Genomic DNA, 22,449 nt, shown 5'->3' on the forward strand with positions numbered 1-22,449 from the left:
TTCCCACAATAATTAGATGTAGACTCTGAGCCAATAAGATTAATGCAGATTCAGAAGCTTTGCCTATGAGCACTGGTTTAGGGGAAAGAACCATAAAATTCTGCCAAGTTCTATGTTTTATATGGTAAACATCAGAATGGGACAAAGGCTAACAGTGAAACTCCTAAGTATTTAGCTAGACACTACCTCAGGGGGACCTGGCCATCCCCTCACTCAGGGGGTTCTGGATTTGCAAACTGGCTCAAGTATGGAAATTGGTTCACAGGCCAATATTCCCTCTTGCCAAGATCCAATGTAGCCTTTGTTTCATTTGTTTGAGAATTTTTGTTTGTACAGATCAAACAAAAATGTAATAGGCTTCTTTTCTATTACATTAATTTGTATGATGTTTCTCTTCTAAGAGAGCTGTATCAGGAGTAGGATCCAAAGTATATCTCTAGTGACTCTTTTCCAGGGAAACATCATACAAATAAGTTTAGCAGAGCTGATTTGAGAAAGGAATTTCTGAATTGGACAGCTCCCTGAAGCAAGAAAGGTTCAGAAAACTCTGCCCAGAAATGTCAGCATGCAATAATTATAGACAGCACATGGAATTGATGTACAGAAGTATTCTGATGGGTTTTAGCTTAATGATAGTGTTATTTTGGTATAGGATGAGCCTATAATTGACTTAAGCTGAGATTCTGTGATTGAATGAAATTCTGTAGTTGGAAGTTTTCCTGTGTCTCACCTGGTCTGCAGCCACTCAGACCCAAATAAACACACAGAGGCTTATATTAATTACGAGCTGTATGGCCATTAGCTCAAGCTTACTACTGACTAGCTCTTACACTTAATTTAACCCATAATTCTTATCTATGTTTAGCCATGTGGCTTGATACCTTTTCTCAGTTCTGCCTTATCATCTTGCTTCCTCTGTGTCTGGCTGGTGACTCCTGACTCTGTTCTTCCTCTTCCCAGAATTCTCCTTTTCTGCTTATCCCACCTATACTTCCTGTCTGGCTACTGGTCAATCAGCATTTTATTTACCAACCAATCAGAGCAACACACATTCACAGCATACAGAATGACATTCCATAGCACTTCCCCTTTTCTGTCTAATCAAAAAGGAAGGTTTTAACTTTTTTTTTTTTTTTTGGTTTTTCGAGACAGGGTTTCTCTGTGTAGCTTTGCGCCTGTCCTGGAACTCACTTGGTAGTTCAGGCTGGCCTCGAACTCACAGAGATCCGCCTGGCTCTGCCTCCCGAGTGCTGGGATTAAAGGCGTGCGCCACCACCGCCCGGCTGGAAGGTTTTAACTTTAACATAGTAAAATTACACATAACAAAACATTTATCAAGCAAGAATTACAGTTACAATATCTAGTCTATTTATATTTGGCACATTCAAAGAAAATATTCTATTTATCCTATATTTGTGAGTCTAAGGTTTCATATCTTTTCTCTTATCATAACCAAGGAAAATTATAACTATTTAGTCTTCAACTACATCAAAGACCCCAGAAGGATATAATATTACCTAATTAAACAGGGTTAGGGTTCCCATTGTGGCCTTGAACTCACAGAGTTCCAGACAGATCCCTGCCTCCCAAGTGATAGGATTAAAGGCATGTACTAACATTGCAAGACTTTTGTGTTTGTTTATAATGGGTGACTTTTTCCTCTGATCCCCAGGCAAGCTTTATTTATTAGAGCACAAATAAAATATTACCAAAAAATTCAGTTATTTATTATAATAATATACTTTTTAAATTTAGCATTTTTTACTGTTTGGGAATTTCATACATTATGCAATATATTTTGATCATATTCACCTACCTCTATCTTCTTTTTCCAGAACCTCCCCATGTCTCCCTTTCAACTTATTGTCCTCTTTTATTTTTATTTTTATATAATCCACTGAGTCTAATTAATGATGTCTATATGCTTGTGGGTGTAGGGCTGTGAAGACTATTCTTAGTTGTCAACTGATTACATTTGGAATTAACTAAAATTAGTCCTGTGAGGATTTTTTTATTAAATCATTTGATGTGGGAATACCCTCCCTAAATCTGGGCCACACCTTCTGATGGAAGTCTATATAAAAGGACATGGAAGAAGGAAACTTTTGCTTCTTTCTTGCTTGCCCTCACACTTACTGGAAAGTTCATCTGTCCTGCTGCTGAGGTATTCCTTCACTGGTATTAGAACCTACTTCTTCAGGATTCCAATGTATACTAAAGACTAGCTGAGATATCCAGCCCTGTGGACTGAACAACTATTAGATTCTTGGACTTTCTGTGAGGAGACAGGCATTGTTGGACCACAGCCTGTAAGCCACTCTGCACATTACCATTATATGCCATGGTAATTATCATTAAATGACATTTCTACTATTATTACAATGCCATCTGCTCTCAAGCAAACAGCTATAGCCTCATGGGATGTGCCCTATGAATGGTTGAGGAAGAGAAGACCAGGACCTGGTTTACTGATGTTTCTGCATATTATATAGGCACAACCCAGAAGTGGACAACTACAGCATTACAAACCCTTTCTAGAGCAACCCTGAGAGATACCAGTGAAGGGAAACCTTTATAGTGGACAGAACTTGGGGCAGTACATATGGTCATACATTGTTTGGAAGGAGAAACAACTAGATGTGTCATTGTTCACTGATTTATGGGATGTAGCCAGTGAATTGGTTATATTATCAGGGCTTGGAAAAAGCTTGACTAGAAAGTTGGTGAGAAAGATATCTGGGGAAGAAATATGCAGATAGATCTCTCTAAATGGGCAAAAGATGTGAAGATACTTGTGTCCCATGTAAATGCAAAGAAAGAGTTTAGTAATCAAGGAGATAGGATAACCTTTCTGTGGACAGTCAGAGTCTTTCCCCAGCCATCTCTGTCACCCATTGGGCTCATGAACAAAGTGGCCATAGTGGCAGAGATGGAGGATATACATCGGCTCAACAACATGGACTGCTACTCACTTAGGCAGACTTGGCTATAGCTCCTGCTGAGTGGTTTATCTGCCAACATCAGAGACCAACACCAAGCCCCTGATATGGCACCATTCCTCAGGGTAACTGTCCAGAGACCTGGTGACAAGTCAACCAAATTGGGCCATTTCCTTCATGGAAAGGACAATGCTTTGTCCTTACTGGAGTAGATACTTATTCTGATTTTGGATTTGCCCTTTCTACGCATAATGCTTCTACCAAAACAACCATCCATGTATTTAAAGAATGCCTTATCCACCATCCTGATATTTCACACAGTATTGCTTCTGACCAAGGAGCTTACTTCACAGTCAGAGAAGTGCTACAGTGAGCTCATGCTCACCAACTGGTCTTATATTCCCTACCATGCTGAAGCTGCTGGCCTGACAGAATGATGGAGTGGCTCTTTAAAGACACAGTTGCAATACCAATTAGGTGGCAGAAGCCTGAAGGTCTTATCTCCATAAGGCAGTTTATGCTTTGAATCAGCATCCAGTATATGATAGCTCCTGACCATAGTCAGGATTCTTGGTTCCAGGAATCAAGGGATAGAAAAGAGAGTGGTTCCATCATAACCCCTAGTGATCTACTAGGAAAAAAAATTGAATCCTGTTCTTGTGATCTTAAGTTCTGCAGGTCTAGGAGTTTTGGTTCCAGATGTGGGAGTACTCCTGTCAGGAGACACACACACACACACACACACACACACACACACACACACACACACACACACACACAAAAAAAAAAAAAATTCCATTGAACTGAAATCTCAGACTTCCCCTGGGCCACTTTGGGCTTCTAATTCCCTTAAGCCAGCAGTCTAAGTAAGAAATAACAGTGTTAGGAGGGGTGATTGATCCAGACTACTGGAGGAAATTAGATTGCTTCTCCACAATGGAGATAAGAAAGATTATGTCTGGAGTGTAAGGGGATCCTCTTGATGTTACTATGTCCTCTGATTAAAATCATTGAGAAAGTACAATGACCCAATCTAGGCAGCATGACAAAGGGAACAGACTCTTCAGGAATGAAGTTATAGGTCACTCCTCTGTAGGAGTCCAGCTCTGACCTGTCAAAGGGTTTAGGGGGAGGGGAGAGAAATGAGGAAGTATTAGAAAGATAGAAAGAGACCATAAGAAAGACAGAGACACAGGATAGCTACAGGAGGGCCCTGGGTCAATACCCAGTCACCTTGAGGTTTATTCAAAAGGGCTTTTTATATAATGCCAAGGGGCGAGGCAAAAGACCTCCCCCTTTCAAGATCAAAGCATAACATACAGTCAAGTGTAGACCCTTCAAAACACAGGGTAGCCATGCCCATGGACAAATCATCCCATTATACAGCTCTGCTGGGTAAAGCAAACTCAGATTCTCTGACCTTGAGTAATGTCTTACTAGAGAGCCTCTCTGGGCCCCCACACTCCTCCAGGTTGTGGTGATATTTTGTTTGTGTTGAATGTGATATTTTATTTGTATGTTAATAAATAAAGTTTGCCTGGAGATCAGAGGTCATAGTCAGTCATAAACAGAAGTCAGGCTGTGGTGGAACACACCCTTAATCCAATCACATGGCAGGCAGAGTCTCTGTGTGTTCAAGGACACAGCCAAGCATGGTGACACACGCCGTTAATCCCAATACCAACCATAGAGACCTGGAGGTCTGTATAGACAGGCAGTGACAAGGAAGTGATGTGGCTGGGCTTAGGGCCAATGAGAAGGGAGAACAGGAAGGCAATAAAGGTTCAAGTTAGACAGGAAGAAGCTCTCTTGGGAAGCTATGGCGACGTGGTTAGCTAAGGTTAGTTTACGGCTATTGCTTTGATCTCTACAGCTTATACATCTGTATTTGGCTCTGTGTTTCTTATTTAATAAGACTGTTTAGAAATTTGTCTACACCAGGTAAAGACCCTAAACCTAGTGAAGTGCTTGCTGAGGGTAGAGGAAATACAGAATGGGGTAGTAGAAGGGAGTTACAAATACTAAGGACGTGTGATTAGTTGCAGAAACAGGATTATAATTGACTTTAGTGTTTCTGTCATATTTTGTTAGGAATGTTGTGTACATACTTTTGTTTTCTTTCCTTCATTTATCATGTAATATAACATCAATTGAGATGTCAGTGCCCCTCAAGAGACATTGCCACTTATTCAAAACTACATAATGCATTTGCAGTTGTATATAGGACAGTTATATCATGTTAGGCATAAGTATGACCTGGTTAAATATACATGTATTTGTGGTTGTACATGGGGTAGCTATATCATGTTATGTATACTTATGACCTGGTTATTGTTTTCATTTGAAAATCAAGCATGAAAATGTTATGAAGCATCCTCCAAAGAAGACTGATTGAACATGGGTTAAAGCCAATAGAAAGTCTTTATTAGCTGACTGGTGACTATACTGGGTGTTCAGGACCCCAGTGTTGCATTGAGTCTTTCTCAGGGTGAGAGTTTAAGTATAAAAACCATGTTTGGGGTTGGCATACTTCAGTTAAGAAGAGCAGTTAGCCAGAAGCAGAACTATGGGGGAAAAAAGAAGCCAAAAAGCAAAGTTAGCACATTTAGAGACTTTCCCAGAACTATGGACTTTGATGGATTAGTCTTTGTTTTCATTTTGGCAGGTAGTACTGTCTACATGCTGAGTTTTATGACCTGAATGGTACTTCCATCATGGAGTCAGTTGTGCTAAGGTCTGGGGGCCTACTAAGGTCTGGGAGACTGTTATATTTCCCACTAGTCTTAGTAAATTTATCAAATCTTGGACTCATCCTGCTTTAAAGAGGTGTAGTTGGTCTTAGGGACCATTAATTTCACTGAACTAATACATAATTGGCCATATAGTTTAAGATTCAGGGCTCTGCCATTAATCCAAACCAAGTGAGAATTAAAGGCCCAGCTAGTGCTGATAGCAGAGTAGTTAGCCAGGGGACCAAAAGAACAGACACTGGTACCAATTATCTATTATGTATGCCTTTGTCTCTTTTTCTTTTGAAGTTTTCCGAAACCATGGCAAGATTTTTTAAAAATTATTCCTGATTGATTAGCATAGAAACAACATATTTTTCCAAAGCCTTGCATAGTTACCTTTATTTCATTAGAAGTAAGTCTAAAGTTTTTATCTCCCATGATAAAGGCTGATGTATCTATGGCTATTGAGCTGGCTAGGCTTGCTCTGACCAAAAGTGGGATGAGCTCCCCCCACCTCATCTTTAGTAGCCCAAGGTCTATGTTATATAAAGCATAAGAAGAAGCACATTTAGTTAAACCATTAGTACATGCCCACCAAGTAGTCTCAGAGGCCTGGTAATATTGCTATTGTCCAGATGAGTTAATCCATAAAGCAGAATAGGAGACATCAGAATAAGGGGAAGTGCCTAGGTTAAAGGTGTAGGATATTAGACAAGTTTCAGACCCTAAGTCCTCTAACATTGATTTGGGCTGCCCCCCGTCACAATGAGTTTTGTCAGTCAATGGGCTGACAAGCTAGTTAGTTCCCATTCCTATATAGTCCAGGGGCCCAGTGTCCAGCACTCCTGTCTGATTTCTGTAAGAGAAACAGAAACTTATAATACTTCTAGGTCCTGATAAACCTGTCTACTTAGTTTGGAAAACATCTAAAGAGGCACGTTTAGTCAAACCATTAGTACATGCCGACCAAGTAGTCTCATGGGCTTGGTAATATTGCCATTATCAGGTGAATTAACCCATAAGGCAGAATATCAAGCATCAGAATAAGGGGAAGTGCCTAGGTTAAAGGTTTAGAAGTTAGATAAGTTTCAGCCCCTTGTAATCCTCTAACATTGATTTGGGCTGCCCCCAGTCACAATGAGTTTTGTCAGTCAATGGGCTGACAGTCTGTTTAGTTCCTATCCCTATGTAATACAGGGGCTGGGTGTCTAAGAACAGCCAAAAATTCTTGCCAATTTCCAGCTGGAAATGGTTAACTCTATCTCAAGGGTTCCTTCCTGTGGCATAGAGTCTGATTCCACAGGTTTTCCAAAGGCCAGAATCTTTGTTAGGGAACTTCTAGATTTTTAATTTTCTGGCCATTGGATTACATTTTCCTATTGTGCATTTCTTGGGAGGGGGCTTTCTTTCTAGATATCCATCTATGTGTTTTCAGGAGCCTCTGTTTTACAGCCCCAGTTTTTGCAATGGAAACCCTTGTTCTTGGCAAATAGAGGGCCCAGCCACAGGGCATACATAGAATTGTAAACTCTGTTTTTTTATCTCAAAAGATAAATTTCCACATCTTTTCTTTTTCCAGTATAACCAGATTTATAAAGTGGGCATCAGTGAGCAAATGTCAAGATGAATATGGATTGCCGCTCTGTAGTCATGCTAGCTATTGTCTTCCCTGTATCTGTCTTCCTCAGTTCCCAGATCAAGGCCTGAGAGTGGTAGGCATTGGGCCATAACCCTGTATTCATACCAAACACAAGTCTCAGGAGGAGGTATAGAGGCAGGGAGTAGAAGGGCATGGTACCTGATGAAATCTAAATTTTAATGGGTAGTTGGTCCCCAGTCAGTGGAACTGTTTAGGAAAGATTAGGAGGTGTGGCCTTGCTGGAGGAAATGTATCACTGGGAATGGGCTTTAAAGTTTCAAAAGTCCATGCCATTTCCAGTGTCCTTTCTCTGCCTTGTGCCTGTCAATCAAGGTCTAAGTTCTCAGATAATGCTCTAGTTCATGCCTGCCTGCCTGCTGTCATGCTCTCTGTCATGATGGACGCTCTCTCTGAAACTGTAAGCCCCAATTGAATTCTTTCCTCTATAAATTGCCTTGGTCATACTGTCTTTAAAGCAATAGAAAAGTAACTAAGTCATGTACTTTTTTTGTTAACTTATTTGTTAAAATAATCAGTTGGGCAAAACCATGTGGCTCTATTTCTGTGGTTTTCTTTTGTTGTTGTTTTTTTTTTTCAATTTGCGTCCATTGATCTACATGTTCCTCTGCCAACACTGCCTTGTCTTGATTACCTAAATTAATTTTTTATAGTTACCAATGCCATTAAAATATAGAAAGGAGGTCTCCCACACTGCTGAATATTGGAGAAAATGCACCTCCCTAACTCATACCATATAAAAAACTAAATATACAGTAAATCATGGACCTTGAATATAAATGCTAAAACATAAGTGCATAGAGAAGGAAATATGCATTAGGCAAATGTTTCTTATCACAGAAAAAAGTACCTAAGCATAAAGGAAAGAAATATTGAGAGTGGGAGAAATAGTCTTCCACAGGGAGGAGCACACCAATTAGTTATCCAATACCAAATGACCAGCCCTAAAAATGTACATACAAGTAACATTATGCAGACTGAGCAGGTTATATTTAAGAATATATATTCATGGTATTAATTGTTATTCTAGGGATATATGCCTGGAATAACAATGCCATGAATTTGAAAGAGAGAAAAGGGGAGTTTATGGAAGGGGTTGAGGGAGGAAAGAGAAGGGAAAATGTTGTAATTATATTATAATCTCAAAAATAGAAAAAAAAGGAAAAAAGTAATAAATTAAATGTCATCAACATTAAAGATGCCTGCACACCAAAAATGTTACAAAAGTAGAAGCAAGCTATGAAGTAGAGAGAAAATATTCACCACTCATATGTGTTATTGATATCAGATGTTTAGAATACATATAGAACTCTTAAAAATAAAATCATGGGGCCTGGAGAGATAACTCAGAAGTTAAGAGCACTTCCTGCTCTTCCAGAAAATTGAGGTTCAATTCCCAGCCTCCACATTACTGCTCATAACCACCTATAACTCCAATCTCAAGAGACCCAACTCTCTCTTCTGGCCTTTTCAGGTATTGCATGTACAAGGTACATAGTCATACATATAGACACAACACCTATACACCAAAAATAAATATAAATAAACATAATGTACCATATTAGCAGAGAACAAAATAATTATACACTTTACAAAAGAAGATACAGAAATAGCTAATAATAACATGAACAGACACTAAACATTATTTTCTCTTTACCCAAAGGAAAAGTAAAGTCACAATCAAAAACACAAAAAGACAAAAAATAAGAAAAAAATCAAACCAAACCAAAACTTCATACAAACTAAAATACTGTGTTTAAAAAGAATAATAGTATCAGTGCTGGTGAGACTGTGGAACATTTCAAGTCCTCATACATTGCTGATGGTGAAATAAAATTGTACACTAGCTTTAGAGAACTAGCTAGCAGGTTTTTATAAAGTTAAGCATTCAGTTTACTTATGACTCAGAAATACCATTCCTATTGTAATAAATATGTTTTAAAAAGCTTTATTTGTAGTATAAATTGAGCATCCCCAATCCAAAAATCCAAAATCTGAAATTCCTGTATCAGTTAGATTTCCATCACTGTAAAAAAGCAACTGAGATGCTGGCTGAAGATATCCACAGGCCCACTTGGACCCTCACAGCCCAGTTAGTTGGAAGACACCCACAGGCCTGCCTGGGTCCTAACATAAGACACCCACAGACCTGCTTGGGTCATCACAGTGCAGGCTGGCTGAAGACATCCACTGCAAGGCACCAGGCAATTAGGTGTCATTAAGATGAGCAAATATATGGTGGAGAAATTGGAGAGAAAGAGAAGTGGACTAGTTCATGTGCTGTGGAAAGAAGCAGTTAGGTTTGACAGTCACTTTTCTTTGTGACCTGCTTATCCAGTTTGGACAGCATACTGTCAGCAGTTGAGGCAAGGGCAGTTTCTTGCCTAAATGCCTAGTTTTCGACACAAAAAAGTAAACTCCATATGGAGGTCCTTCAATGCCCATCATCCTCTTTCGAAGTAGATTGATGTCACCAGGAGCAGATGTGTCTCATGTTCATAAAAAGTCCCATGCTAACAAAACATTTTAAATGCCATATTCTGTAGGTCTTTGAAGTGTTTGGAGACCATGTATCTATCTAAATATATCTGTTTATCCTTGAAAACATATCTAACATAACTACAAGTTTGTTATAGATGACTAACTACTAACCTGCATTTTTAATTATATATTACATTTTTAAATGAACTGCATAAACACAATACCCTAAATAACAGTAGAAACATATATACTGTATAACAAAACTAACCTTAAATTTGTATCAATATACAATATATAAAAATTCATACCAATGTAAAATATTTAAGACTAGTAGTTTTTTTTTAGTTTAGAAGTAGACTCAATAATTTGCCCTTTTATTCTATCATTTCTATGCCCCCTTTTTCTCTTCAGAAAGAGATCCCTGAATTTAATCTCCTTTTTTTAGCTTTCTCTCTGACCATGACCAATAACAACTTGTAACAAATCCCTCTAAATGATAACAAACATCCACAAACCATCGAATGACCAAGAACCACTCACCCCTATCTCTTGGGAATGTGAGTGTTGTGTTTGCTAGACTACTTCCTGTTGTCTAGGGGTGTTTGAATCTTTGGGGGACCCTGAGAAAATTAGGATAATGGTCAAGTCCTTGCTAGAATAGTCTATGGGGCTGGAACAATCTCAGCCAGCATCCTTGAAGCTGTTCTGGATGTAGAACTCTGAAGAAACTATAACAGAGGTACTCTGATAGGCTGGATCACCTGGGCCACCTGTTTTCATTGGTGGCTAGTCCCCTTGCTCTGAAAATACATAAACTTTCAAAGGTAACATATATATTCACATTAACACAAGTATGGACAAGATGATTTTTTTTATGTTTGAGCAGGTAAAATATACATCACCTGTCCTGTAGTTTTTCTAGTTTTATTTCTTTATGTGTAGCCAGGATTTTCAGGAGGTCTTCCCTGATCCTTTTTAACCTTGAATGAATCTACAGACTTTCATTCCTATGCAAACAAAAGTATAACCTCTTATCCAAAGTAACATTTTTTTTTACTTCTTTTTTAAAGTTAAGATATCCCTGAAGAATCTAAGTTGGTTTAATTTAGCAGTCCCTGTTACAATCCCATGTCTCCCAGCAGCTGTATTTTGCTCATTAGCAGTCAAAAAATTCAAAGTAAACAAAACAACATATAGAATCCATACTCCCTGTGTATTTCCCATCTTTATATGGCTTTTCCCCCTATATTTCTTTACTCTTTCTTTAAAGACTTTACTATTATTTTTAAACTATTTTTCTATGACTGTCTATATCCTTTTTCTTTTTTCTTAAGCATATGCACATTATTAAACACACTATAACCTGTTTAGAAGATTTTTCTGTCTGAACCTGCTTTACTGCATATTTGCAACCTTTTTTGTCTGCACAAGCAAAATCTTAAACCACAACACAGCTTAGTTCATGGCATGTTGGCAGCTCAAGCCCACAGGCAATGGCTGGGAGATGTTTCTCTGTATTGTGGCCTGCATGAGAAACTGTGGAACTAGAGAGCCATATTTAGCCCTGTTTTTATGTGTTTGGAACCTTTTAAAAAAAGTTTTCTCAGGTCTTATGTGGAAATAGATGCCCCACATTGGGCACCATATGTAAATAGATTTTTATTTTTGGGCCACCAGCTCACAAAGAATGACACTGAGACTTATTAATTCTGAAGACTTGGCCAATAGCTTGGGCTTGTTTCTAACTAACTCTTACAACTTAAATTAACTCATATCTTGTAATCTGCATTCTTTCATATGCCTTCATTACCTTTATTTTGTAATGCCATGCTGCTTGCTTTGCATTCCTGGCATCTCTTTGTAACTCAGACATTCTTCTGCCCAGCATCCTCTGTGCCTGGAAATCCTGCCTAGCTATTGGCTGTTCAGCTTTTTACTTAACCAATCACAGTGGCATACCTTCCCACAGTGTAAAGGAATATTCCACAACATGTACCTTTAGGTCAAATCATATAGCCTGAAGAAATTAGGCCATGGCTCCCTGTAATCCTCTTGGGACTGGGAGTTAAGAAATTGTGTTGTAGCATAAAAGCAGCCCCTGAATTATAATCTAACCAGTATCTGGCTCTTCCATGTTATTTGTCACTTATGCTATGTTGAACTGAATCATGTGATGTGAAACTTCTATCACCACTAAAAGGTTGTAAAAAGTCAGACCTTTCCATCATTCTGGGGATTAGTCTGGAGACCCCTCAGAGAATATGGTCAGGGAGGCTCTATGAAGGCTGCTTTCTGAAGGGATTCCTCTGTAATCCAATCCTTTCCATGCTCTCTCTCTCTTCACCTCTCCTCCTTCCTTCTCTTTCTCCCTCCCTCCTTCTCCCTCCTTTTTCATTTTTACTCATAGTGAAGCTCCTCTTCAGGCTTTAAAGGAAAGCCTCTCTTTCCCTCTAAGGCACCCAGCATGGTTAGATGTCCATATATTACATATATTATATTGTTTCTGTCTAATGCTGTTCTTCTCACCTCAAGGCCCCACCATGGCTATGAGGACCTTTCCCCTAATAAACTTCATCTTCTGAAGGGAATTATGTGTGTAAACTTCCTTTCCATGCCAACCACTGCTTTTTATCCCTTTGTTATGTTTAATACCAAATACCCTTGAGGTGATATTTGTGTTTCAGAGTATCTAGCACCAGACATTTCATGAAGAACATTAAAAGCTTGGGCTCCAAGCTAAACAAAACAGGGTTTGGTTAATAACTACAAACTTAGTCAAGTTATCTGTATCTCCAATTTTGTATCAATGATACATAACTTGCAGGATTAGTAAGAGAATTAAAGTAATGAATGCAAAGTACCTAGTTTATATGCTGATATAAAAATGCCATTGATATTTTTCATATTTAACACTATATTAGCAACAATATTTAGCATTTTCAAACATCCCTTTTTAAAAAGAGTCTGCTTATTTCCATTTTGAACCCCAGTGCCAATAAGAAGGTGCAAAAAGATGACATTTCTGGTTTATGTGAAAATCATTGGCATTTGCATGCTTAGAATTTCTTACTTCTTTTATTAATTTAATCAAGGTGCATTTTTTTCTCCAAGTGTTTGCCTGGCACTTATTTACAAAGGTTTAATTTTTCTTGTCAACTATCATACATTCAATGCCTTGAACACATCTGCAGCTCTTTTAAGAAAATCATTGCATGCATGGTGTAGTTTCAGAGGAAACACTAGAAATTATACGTAAATGCAAATGGAAAACTTAAATGTCTCTGTTTTCATCACATTTACTATTCTATTAATTTATCTGTCTATATTTACACTTATACCCAATCTATCATAAGTAATCTATTTACATCATAAGTAAACAGCCAAATCAATAAAATGCCCTTTTTTAAAGACAGGGTCTTGCTATGTATCCCTGGCTGGTCTCCAACTCACAATGTAGACCAAGCTCACTTTGAACTCATGAAGATCTACTTGTCTCTGTCTCCCAAGTGCTTGTGCCACCATGTTCAGCTATAAAATCTCTTTCAAATGATGAATTTGCCTCTGGCAAACAACTTTGTGGTATATTATCTTACAGATTTAGATGTTACTTAACAGATCTTATTACATACAGTAATAAATAAATTTTACTAAAGTTGATAAGATAAATTTTGTATTGACAGTGTAATAGTCAAATCTAAAATAAGTTCAGTTGACTACAACAGAGTATTTCATTTTTCTTTTGTTCATTCAGCAGACATGTATTAAACAAATATTGTACACTTATTCTAGACATTAAGAAAGAAATGGTTGCTCTCAAGGTGGTACTGTAATTTCTTCTCTTAATACAATTCAGTGCAAAGAAAATGAAAACCAGAATAGTTAAGTCAATTCATCTAAATCACTAAACCAGAAAAAGAATTAAAAGAACTGAACTTTGAGGCTGAATATCCCAGAGACCTAGGGTAGAACAAAAACATGACTGGCAAAAAAAGTCAATGAAATGATGCCTAATGACATTCTTCTGCTATACTGGTAAACCAGAGTTTAGCATAGTAGTCATCAGAGAGGCTTCACTCAGTAAATGATAGGAGTAAATGCAGAGACCCACAACCAAATATTAGGCAGACTTCTTAAGGAATCCCACCAAAGAGAGGAAGGAAGGATTGTAGGAGCCAGAGGTACTGTGGGATAATGCCCTTGTACACGGGTTTAATGAAATACTGATTGGCCAGTAGCCAGGCAGGAAGTATAGGCAGAGCAAGCAGATAAGGAGAATTCTGGGAAGAAGAAGGGCTGAGTCAGGAGTCACAGCCAGACACAGAGGAAGCAAGATGACAAGGCAGAACTGAGAAAAGGTACCAAGACACGTGCCTAAACATAGATAAGAATTATGGGTTAATTTAACTGTAAGAGCTAGTCAGTAATAAGCCTGAGCTAGTGGCCAAGCAGTTATAATTAATATAAGCCTCTGTGTGCTTGCTTGGGGGACATGAGTGGGAGACATTTGTCCTGACCGCCAGCCAGCCGGGACACAGGAAAACTTCCAACTACACAGAGGGGGTCAAGGACACCATAAGAAAATGACCCACAGAATCACCTAACCAGGGCTCATAGGGGCTCACAGAGACTGGAGTGAGAATCAGGAAACCTATATGGGTCTAACCTAGGTCTTCTCCATATGTGTTATGGTTGTGTAGCTTGGTGTTCTTGTGGGACTCTTAAAGACAGTGGGAGTGGGAACTGTCTCTGACTCTTTTGCCTGCTTTTGGAACCCTTTTCCTCCTACTTGGTTGCCTCGTCCAGTATTAATATGAGGGTATGTGCCTAATCTTATTATAACTTGATATGCCATGTTTACTTGATACCCCTGGGAGGTCTGCCTTTTTCTAAATGGAAATAGAGAAGGAGTGGATCTGGGAGAGAGGGGAGGTGGTAGGGGGGAGGGACTGGGAGGAAAGGAGGGAGGGGAACCTGCAGTCTGGATGTAATATATGAGAGAAGAATAAATAAGCAAGTAGAAAAAGGGGTAAAAGAAGATTCCCAAGAGCAGCAAAATAATATTTATTTAATAATACAAAATAGTATCCCTAATTGGTATGAGAACAGATTTCTCAGCAGAATCATTACAGGTAGGAGAGAGTAGCATGAGGTGTTTATAGTAATGAAGAAGCAATTGTGCTAACCAGTATTATATCCCCCCAAATATTTTATGTAGATATGACATTTCCAGATAAAATCTTAAGAAATATATCTCCACCAGAACTGTCCTACAGGAAATGTTTGGCCAGGCATGCCTATAATTCACTCTTTGGGAAGCTGAAGTGGAAGTGTCATATATTTGAGGCCAGCTGAAGCTACATACATACTTATTTCCAGGCCAGTTGAGATTACAGAGTGAGACTCTGCCTCAAAAAGGGCAGGGGGATAACAGAAGGAAGAAAGAAAGGGTCGGTTAATGTGGTTTGAATAAAAACAGTCCCTGTAGGTCCATAAAGAATGGCACTATTAGGAGTTGTGGCCTTGTTGGAGTAGGTGTGGCCTTGTTGGAGCAAATGTGTCACTGGGGTGGGCTTTGAGGTCTCATATGTTCAAGTCAGGCCCACTGTGTCATTGTGTCTTTCAGCTGCCTGCTGATCTAGATGAAGAAATCTCAGCTCCTTTTCTAGCAGCTTGCCTGCCTGCAGGCCACCATGCTTCACACCATGATGATAATGGACTAAACCTCTGAACTGTAAGCCAGTCCCAATTAAATGTTTTTCTTTATAAGAGTTGTCAAGGGTCATGGTGTCTCTTCACAGTAATAAAACCCTAACTAAGATAATTATAGTTTTTCAAACTAAAATAAAGAAATTTGAAATGCTATAAAATTAATTGGTTTAGAGTATCTATACATGTAAATTTTGAATCTCTAATATTGTCAATATGTCATGTAAATAATTTATATCTTTAGTATAGACCTGTTTTAAGATAAAATTAAAATGGCTATTTTAATGCATTAGGTAAAATGTAGGAAGATGTCGTGTAAAATCAAACATCTATATTTCAAAATAAGGATACACACAGACTGAAAGTGAGGGAATAGAATAAATACTTCATGCAAATGGAATGGAAAAGAAAGAAGTAATTTAATTAGTTGGGTTTTCTCATACATGTAGCAAAATATCTAACAAAATCAACTTAAGGGAGAAAGGATTTATTTGGGCCTACAGTTTCAAGGGACTGTACATCATAGGAAGGAAGGCAATAGTGGCTGAGGCAGCTCAGTCCTAGTAGCAGGAGCATGAAATAGCAGCTCATCACTTTTTGGCAGATCAGGAGAAAGACAGGATGGAATTGGAAAGGGCTAACACTCTCTGAACCCACCCCAGTAGCCTATGTCTGCTAGCTATGTTTCATGGTTTCTACAACTTCTCCAAATGGTGCCACCAGCTGGAACTTAAGTGTTTAAACAGAAGAACCTGTGGTAGACATTTTACATTCAAACTGTAACAATAACCATATATTAAGTGGGCTTTTATTCAAAAACATTAAAAATGACACACAAAATATACATTTTAAGTTAATAAACCTGAAGGGGAGAATTAGACTCAATGCAATAATACTATATGACTTTACCTCTCCATTTTCAGTAATATATATATCATTAAGACCTAATAGATGCCCACAGAACATTCTATCCAAAAGCTGCTAAATGTACTCTTTTTTCATCAATGCATGGAACATTTTTCAGGATAGATAATAGAATAAGTCACAAAACTAGTTTCAATTATTTTTTAATGATCAACTCAATTATTTTTTTCTAACTACAATACAATAAAATTGGTAATCATATCAAGACAACCTTTGAAAATTATACAGTTACATGGATATTAAATAACTTATTCTTGAACCAATGGACCAAGGAAGAAATTAAGAAGAAATAAATAAATGGTAGAGCACATAACCCCATTGGATGCTACAAAAGAGGTATTTAAAAAGAAGTTTATATAAATTAACACATACATCAAAAAAAGCACAAAGATCCCAGAGAATCTAACTGAATTATGACAAGACTCTGAAATATAACTATGAAACTCTGAACTTAAAAATAATAGCCTCCCTGGTATGGTGGTACTGGCCTGTAATTCCAGAATTTGGGAAGTAAAAAGAGAATAATCACAAAGTCAAGACCACTGTGGGCTACATAGCAAGTTCAAGGCAAGCCTAAGATACATAGTCAAACCCTTCCTCTAAAAAGTGAAGGCTAGGGGTAAAGCTTCTGTAGGAGAAAAATTGTCTAGCATGTGTAAAACCTTATAAATTATCATCACAAAAATGTGATCTACTAATTTATCTGTCAGAGGAAGATTTCAAAACAACAAAGCATTTAAATTGTGACATAGTTACTATTGGCTTTTAGTAAGATTTATAGTGACATTCAAGGTCAAAAGGAAACAGTGGAAAGAATATAGAAAGAAAGAGAACAAAAATATATACAAGAGTATAACTGAGACACTGCTTCCTAAAAGAATTCATGTACATAAAAGTGAGCCAGTTGCTTTGCATAAAGGTGGCATGAAAGGGCCTTTAGATTGTCTCATAAATATTTGAGGTTCCCTCACTCATCACAAGTCCAGATGATTTCCAGAAATGTTACAGGAATGTCTCTGAGGTGTATTCTCTATAGGCTTCCCACTAATGGATGCTTCAGGATTTGTTTCCCTGCTTCATTTGGCAAAGCATTTCATGTCTGGAACCATGGCTCAGATGGACTTAGGCACCACTTATGCCAGTGGTAGATCTTTGGGTATGTATATGGTACTGATTCTATAGGTATTTAGAATGTAAGAGTAATGAGGTCATGATTTTCTGCTAAAGTTTTAGAACAAATCTTGGGATCCCAGGTAGAAGTTAGCCATAGGGTCAGGGCTCCTGCAGAGAGTTCTAAATTGGCAGATGGATGGAGAAGTCAGGAGTATGGGGCTTTAATAAGAACTCCAGATATGTATAGCTGCTAACAGTGTGCAATGTCTACCAGGGAAAGTTGCATGCAGAATGCAAAGTCAATCTGAAAGAATAGCCATGTGATCTATGACCAGCCATAAAAACATCCATAGAGGTAGGGTTGCCCAAGTTCTTGGGTCCCACCCATTGCTGCAAATATGTATAGGGTGCTGGACTTAAGAGCTTTAAAACTTAGTGTGTTCTCTCTTGGGCATATACCCAAGAAATGCTCAACCACACCATAAGAGCACTTGTTCAGTTATGTTCATATCAGCATTGTTTGTAATAGCCAGAACATGGAAACAACCCAGATGCCCTTCAACTGAAGAATGGATAAACAAAATGTGGTACATATACACAATGAAATACTACTCAGCAGAGAAAAACAATGGCATCATGAGGTTTGCAGACAAATGGATGGATCTAGAAAAAATCATCCTGAGTGAGGTAACCCAGACTCAGAAAGACAAACATGGTATGTACTCACTCATAGCAGGATACTAGACATGAAACAAGGATGACTTGTCTGCTACTCACATCACCAGGGAGGCTACCTGGAAAACAGGACCCCAAGAAAGACACAGGGATCACCCAATGACAGAGAAATGGAATGAGATCTACATGAACAGCCTGGACATGAGTGGGGGTAATGAAAGGCGAGGGTTGAGGGAAAGAGAGCTTGGGGGAGCGGGAGATCCCAGCTGGATCAACAACAGAGAGGGAGAACAAGGAATAGGAGACCATGGTAAATGAAGACCACATGAGAATAGGAAGAAGCAAAGTGCTAGAGAGGCCCACAGAAATCCACAAAGATACCCACACAACAGACTGCTGGCAGTGGTCGAGAGACAGCCCGAACTGACCTACTCTGGTGATGGGATGGCCAAACACCCTAATTGTTGTGCTAGAAACCTCATCCAACTACTGAGGGATCTGGATGCAGAGATCCAAGACTAGGCCCCGGGTGGATCTCTGGGAGTCCAATTAGCGAGAATGAGGAGGGTTTATATGAGCGAGAATTGTTGAGACCAAGGTTGGATAAAGCACAGGGACAAATAGCCAAATGAATGGAAACACATGAACTATGAACCAATGGCTGAGGGGTCCCCACTGGATCAGGCCCTCTGAATGGATGAGACAGTTGATTGGCTTGATCTGTTTGGGAGGCATCCAGGCAGTGGGACCAGATCTTGTGCTCATTGCATGAGTTGGCTGTTTGAAACCTGGGGCCTATGCAGGATTGTTTGGCTCGGCCTGGGAGGAGGGGACTAGACCTACCTGGACTGAGTCTACCAGGTTGACCTCAGTCTGTGGGGAAGGCTTTGCCCTGGAGGAGATGGGAATGGGGGGGGGGGGTTGGGGGGAAGGTGAGGGGGACGGGAGGGGGGGAGAACAAGGGAATCCGTGGCTGATATGTAGAACTGAATTGTATTGCAAAATAAATTAAAAAAAATAGATTAAAAAAAAAAACTTAGTGTGTTCTCGCTGAGTTTTGGTTTTCCTTTGTATTTGCCTATTTCTCCCCTCTTCAGTGGGAATATATACCCTGTATCTGTCCTATCATCATGTACTTGAAATAAATAACTTGATTTTACAGGCTCATACATGGAAGGAGTTTGCCTTGAGACCTTCAGTTCTGAACTTTTTAGTTAATGTTAGAATTCATTTTGGACTACTGGGAATAAAATGGTTGTATTTTACATTGTGACCAGACTATAAACCTTAGAGGGCAAGAGAATAATGATCCAATATGGATTGAGTGTGTCCTCGGGGATTCTCATGTTGAAACTTAATCCTCATTCTGCAGTATCAAAACAATGGTATTTGGAGATGGAGCCTTTGGGAAATGATCAGGATCAGAAAATGCAACCAGAGTGGAACCTCCATGTTTGAATACTGGTGGTTTTATGAGAAGAGGAAGAAAAACCAGGACACATACATATTCATTCCCTATTTATTGCCATGTGATGTTCTTCACTGGCTTAGGACTTACCAATATGAATGTCCTTAACTCTGGACCAAAACTATAAACATCTCTTCATAAGTTACCTAGTCTCAAATATTTTGTTATAGTAATATAAATGGGCTAATCCAAGTATAATAAAAGACTGTCTTTTTATCTTTATTGCTTTGAAGCTATTTTACTTCAGGAACCAATGTTCTTGGCATTTAGGAAATAACAAAGACAGAAGTCATGAGCTGGGAACTATGTATTAAAAAGATGTTTCCTAAAGAGAAACGGAGGAGGAGTGGATTAAAGGGTGGCAATAGAGGGGGATGGGAGAAACTGGGAGGAGAGGAGGGAGGGGAAACTGTGGCCAGAAAGAAAGAAAGAAAGAAAGAAAGAAAGAAAGAAAGAAAGAAAGAAAGAAAGAAAGAAAGAAAGAAAGAAAGTAAGTTTTTAAAGGTGATAGATGATAGGAAAGGTATATAGATACAGATATTAATAACATTGGCTAAGTATTTGATGCCATTAAGGAAATATTGTTTGGTGGAATAATGGTATTTCAGTTATGTAGTGTGAATTTTAATTGGTCTTAATAATAAAAACTTGGAGTCAGATATAGGGGTAAATGCTGAAAGATCCGAGAAGCAGAACAACCACAGTCACCTCTTACCGCTACAACTCCTCAGCCTGAAAAAGGCCGAGCTCCTGTCTCCCTCTGCCTTATATTCCTCTCTCTGCCTAGTCATATAACTTTCCGTTTCCTCCTCCCTAGTGCTGGGATTAAAGGCATGTGCCTCCCAAGTACTGGGATCAAAGGCATGAGATCCCAAGTGCTGGGATTAAAGGTGTGTGCCACCACTGCCTGGCCTCAATGGTTAACTAGTGGCTTGCTCCACACTCTGATCTCCAGGCAAGCTTTATTTGTTAAAGCACAAACAAAATATCACCATATAGTAATTCAATTTAAGAGTATATTTTATACACACATACTGAAATTTTTATAGTGTGATATAGTATAAGGGATTTACTGAAAAACAGTGTAGATGAAATAAAGCTTTCCATGAGTTGAAGATGAATAACGAGATGAGATCAATCTGCTATTCTCTCTAATTTAATGTAAGTTTGATATTTTTGTTTTAATTCATTTTATTAGATATTTATATTATAATCACTTAGATTAAAACATACATCATTGTAAATATATACAAGTATTTTTGCAAGTTAAAATTTTAAAATTCAATCAGAAGAAAAATAGTTAAAGAATAATAAAAAGATTAATCAAAACTGCGTGATGTGTTACAAAGTTCAGTTATTTTTTTGCCTCTTTAAAAAAATTTATTTATTATTCTCTCATACAATACAACCCGACTGCAGTTTCCCCTCCCTCCCCTTCTCCCAGTCCCTTGCCTTCACCTCTCTTCTTCTCCAGATCCACTCCTCATCCATTTCCCTTCAGAAAATATTAGGCCTCCCAGGGATATCAACAAAACATAGCATATCAAATTGCAGTAAGATCAGGCCCCTCACCTCATATTAAGGCTGGACAAGGCAATCCAGTATGAGGGAAAGGGTCACAAAAGCAGACAAAACAGTCAGAGACAGCTCCTGCTCCCACTGTTAAGAGTCCCACAAGAAGTCCAAGCTATATAACCATAACATATATGCAGAGGGCCTAGTTCAGAACCATATAGGCTTCCTGATTGTCACTACAGTCTCTGTGAGCCCCTATGAGCCCCAGTTAGTTGATTCTGTGAGATTTCTTGTGATGTCCTTGACCCCTCTAGCTCCTACAACCTTCCTTTCCCGCTTCAGTGGGATTCCCTGAGAGCTCCACCTAATGTTTGGTTGTGGGTCTCTGCATCTGCTTCTATCATTTGTGAATGAAGCCTCTCTGATGACTGTTATGCTAAGTTCTGGTTTACCAGTATAGCAGAAGAATATCATTAGGAATCATTTCATTAGCTTTTTTTTGCCTGTTATGTTTGGTTCTATCCTAGGTCTCTGGATTACCCAGACTCTGATTCCTGGCCCTCCAGGTAGTGTCAGGCATGGGCTCCCTCTTGAGGCATGGGTCTCAAGCTACCAGTCATTAGTTGGCCACTTCTAGAATTTCTGCACCACCTTTACCCCAGCACAACTTGCAGGCAGGACAAATTGTAGGTCAAAGGTTTTGTGGCTGGGTTGGTGTCACAATTCTTCCACTGGAAGTCTTGCCTGGTTACAGAAGATGTCTGGTTCAGGCTCCTTATCCCCTATTACTAGGATGCTTTGCTAGGGACACCTCCATAGATTCCTGGAGGTTTCTACCTATCCCCTGAAATGCCCCCTAATTCCAGTCATCTCTCCCAGTACTCTCTCCCTCCATCCCCTGACCTGATCCTTCCTGTTCCCATCCCCACCTGTCCCTGTCCACCCTTAAAACTACTCTATTTCCCCTTCCCAGAGAGATCCATTCATCCCCCTTAAGCCCTCCTTATTAAATAGCTTCTCTAGATTTGTGGATTAGCCTTTACTTAACAGCTAATATCCACTTATAAGTAAATACATATGATGTTTGTCTTTCTGGGTCTGGGTTACCTCACTCAGGATGATTTTTTTCTAGTTCCATCCATTTGCCTGCTAATTTCATGCTGTCATCATTTTTAACAGCTGAGTAAGACTCTGTTGTGTAAATGTACATTATTTTTATTCATTCTTTGGTTGAGGGAT

The 22,449-nt window shown here is 38.8% G+C and overlaps 1 long non-coding RNA gene across 1 annotated transcript in view; it reads left to right on the forward strand.

The window, feature by feature from the left end:
• The window catches only part of LOC128116445 (uncharacterized), a 28,660-nt gene extending 13,072 nt beyond the window's left edge, over positions 1–15,588 (forward strand). Inside the window, exon 4 of the long non-coding RNA XR_008220466.1 lies at positions 15,433–15,588. This is a non-coding gene — a long non-coding RNA (uncharacterized LOC128116445). The remainder of the gene's footprint in view (positions 1–15,432) is intronic.
• Positions 15,589–22,449: the final 6,861 nt, after the last annotated feature.

This window comes from Peromyscus californicus, unplaced genomic scaffold (genome assembly GCF_007827085.1).
Source record: "Peromyscus californicus insignis strain IS unplaced genomic scaffold, ASM782708v3 Scaffold_10__1_contigs__length_136768540, whole genome shotgun sequence".
Classification (NCBI taxonomy): Eukaryota; Metazoa; Chordata; class Mammalia; order Rodentia; family Cricetidae; genus Peromyscus; species Peromyscus californicus.